Genomic DNA, 3,445 nt, shown 5'->3' with positions numbered 1-3,445 from the left:
TGTTTCTTCAGGCAGGTGACATGTCTTGCATTACGGCGATGCTGATGCTAACTTGCATCACGATATCTTCATATCGCATAAATCAGTGAGTTGATTCAGAAGCTGAATCATCTGGTATTCTATACAAAGATATTTGTACAATGCTATCCAACCATTTTAGTACATACTTTGTGTCATAGCAACAACGAATAACTCAAGAAGCGTCGTAAAAAAATTCGGTCTTAGTGTGGTGGCCATTTTGAGAGGCTTTAGTTGGCGTTATCAGTTTCGTTGTACAAAATGTAGGGAGTCGTATCTGTTCACTCTCATTCGTGACGGAACTGAATTTTCATATCCGGCGTTAAAAATGCTAAGCCCATTATTGGAGAAAGTACTCGATACAGCATTTGCTCATGAATTTTCCGCTGCAGCTGAAGAAAAACATTCTATGAAATAAGAAATGGTTAAAATGTGTGAATATCGACCCTATAACAAGAAGCATAAGTATTGAAGTAAACAGTCACTGTGGTAATTCTCACCTACCGTGTCTGCTTCCTTTCGTGACAGCTCTTAGATGCAAAAATACCTTTATTCTAAAAACAAGATGAAGTCATAAACGTGGAATAGGTTATCACTACTATTTTCCAGTACAGCTAAATCGTGGGTAGATCGTTTCCAGGCTCAATATGCAAAACAGCTCTCCGTATCTTGGCACACTTTGGCTTTACTGCTTCAAACTCGGTTATGCCGCTCCTGGAAGGCACGAGTGACTTTGTCACGTCGGCAGTCTGATGTAAACGCCATAATTCTGTTCATAACCAGGAATCAGCGGTCCTTACTAAATTTATATGCTATTAACCAATACAAACGCATGTAAAACAGAGATAAATTCGACTTTTCCTAGTCCCTAGATGTCAGGTCATACGTGTATAACAAAGAATAAGTAATAATAATAATAATACAGATACGCAGTTTCAACTAGACACTGCTTCTTCCTAAATTGTTACCGACAGAGCGTAAGTTTAGTACATACTTTAGTCAAACTATTCAGCTAATGAGACAAAAAGTATCTTCTTAAACACCTATAATAAGGAATAAAGTAGTTGCGTGCTGATATTACTTGTCATAGCCAATGCGAACGCATTCGTTATGTTTAATTCAGACGCCTTGTTTGTGTCTGGTTTCGAAATTCGTGGTAAATTAACGTGGCTTTTGAAATCATTCCATTGGCAGGCGTGGAATATTTTAGCAAAACTTACACTGCTGTTTCCCAAGATGGGTCAGATTTTAGTAATAATGTCAAAGTTCATACAAGAAAGGAATCTTCTGTAGTCTCACGTTTCAGTAGACAGAGAACCATGTCATTTGCCTTTCAGGATGACATAAAAACGGAATTAGAGCGATTGCAAGACCAAAAAGTCATCATTCCCATTTTATAAATCCAAAGAGCTGACTTCTGCTCATAATTCGCAAGTTTATTGGATTTCAGAACCTATGGCGATTTCAGGTCCACAGTAGACACTTACCCAGTTCTCCGTCCAGGGGAACTACTCTTGAAACTATCTGGAGCGCACTATTCTCAGAAATGGATATGGCGGAAGCCTACTTAAAGTCACTTCTCAATGAAAATTCCAAGGAACTCTAAGTCATTAATACGCTGTTTCGCGTTCCAATGGGACGACTTGTTGACTCTGCTTTGAGATATACGCTCTAAGACAAAAAAAATCGCACCACAAAGGAATTATCGGAATGGGACGGAAATCAGTAGATGCGGTGTTCATGTACAAAAAGAAAAACGATTACAATTTCAAAAAAGTTGAATGATTTATTCATGAGGAAGAGCTTTACAAATGGAACACGTCAATAACGCGTTGATCCACCTGTGGCCCTTATGTAAGCAATTATTCAGCTTGCTGTTGATTGATAGAGTTGTTGGACGTCCTCCTGAGGGATGATATTCTATACAACCTGCACTTTATATCGTAAACATGCCGATCTTTTTCGAAGGTCTTGTCCATAATGCTACGAAAGTTCTCTACTAGAGGAAGATCCGGCGACCTTATTGGCAAAGGTATGGTTTGGCAAGCACGGAGACGAGCAGTAGAAACTTTCTCCGTGTGCGGGCGGGCATTATCTAGCTGAAATGCAAGTCCAGGAGGATTGCCAAGAAGGGCAACGAAGTACCGCTGTGTTTTAAGGGTGCCGCAGATTACAGCCAAAGGAGTCCTGCTATGAAAAGCAATGGCATCCCAGACCGTCACTCCTTATTGTCGTACCGCTTGGCGGGCGACAGTCAGGTTGGTGTTCCACCGCTGCACAGGGCGTCTCCAGACACTTATTAACTGGTAAGCGGGGCTCAGAAGCGAGAGTCATCACTTCTCTAGTCAAGGAGATTCCTTGCCGAGTGTGTACCAGACCACTAAAAACGGTCTTGTTGGAGTACAGAGTCTATGGTAGACGGCGCCAGGAACGCCGTGAGCTCATCTCACTTTCTGTGAGCCGCCTTTTAGTGGTCCTTGTGGTCACTGAAGCATCAGTTGCAAGTCAGATCGATGATAATGATAAAGCCGGGGTTCTGACTGCCTCTCTGGCGATTGCTCGATCCTCTCTAGATCGGCCGCTTCCTTGTTGACGCTTTGTTCGGCCGTGGTTCACCCATTCCTGCCAACACCGTCATAAAGTGGCATCGCTCGTATTCAAATTTTGAGCAGTTCGCAAATTACTGCAACCAACTTCTATAGGCCCAACCTCACGTCCTCTCTCAAATACTGACATCAGCGTAGAGTGTCCCTGCGCCAGTCTGCGAGGCATAATTACTGTCCACCTGAGTACGTGGAAAATTCACCCTGGTATCGACCTATATCCTGTTTAGTATCCTTTCCAGCTACACGGTGAAACTGCGCTGCAGTGTCAGCCATTCATCTACCGGCCGCCAAAGTTTACAATTTTACATTTTCCGCGGATAGCAACAGCCTTACCGCAGTGGATACACCGGTTCCCGTCAGATCACCGAAGTTAAGCCCTGTGGGGTGTGGCCGGCACTTGGATGGGTGACCATCCGGACCGCCATGCGCTGTTGCCACTTTTCGGGGTGCACACAGCCTCTTGATGCCAATTGAGGAGCTACGCGACCTAGTAGTAGCGGCTCCGGTAAAAGAAAACCATCGTAACGACCGGGAGAGCGGTGTGCTGACCACACGCCCCTCCTATCCGCATCCTCAGGTGAGGATTACACGGCGATCGGATGGTCCCGATGGGCCACTTGTGGCCTGCAGACGGAGTGCTATATTTTCCATGGAAATGTGTATGAATATCGACTTCCAAGTATTTGCATAACTCCATGGTGCGTCTTTTTTTGTCTTAGAGTGTATTAAGATACACAGCACCAAAAAAAAAAAAAAAAAAAAAATGGCGGCGACCACTGGTAAAGGCCAAGTGCTTCGCTAGGTCCTCTCCTGCATCGATG

At 43.8% G+C, this 3,445-nt stretch overlaps 1 pseudogene; it reads left to right on the top strand.

The window, feature by feature from the left end:
- Positions 1-2,943: 2,943 nt before the first annotated feature.
- On the top strand, positions 2,944-3,061 carry LOC126095988 (5S ribosomal RNA; annotated as a pseudogene).
- The last annotated feature ends 384 nt before the right edge of the window (positions 3,062-3,445 follow it).

Source organism: Schistocerca cancellata, chromosome 8 (assembly GCF_023864275.1).
Source record: "Schistocerca cancellata isolate TAMUIC-IGC-003103 chromosome 8, iqSchCanc2.1, whole genome shotgun sequence".
NCBI lineage: Eukaryota > Metazoa > Arthropoda > Insecta > Orthoptera > Acrididae > Schistocerca > Schistocerca cancellata.
The sequence above is the reverse complement of the archived record's forward strand: the minus strand, read 5'-3'. Positions and strand labels throughout refer to the sequence as shown.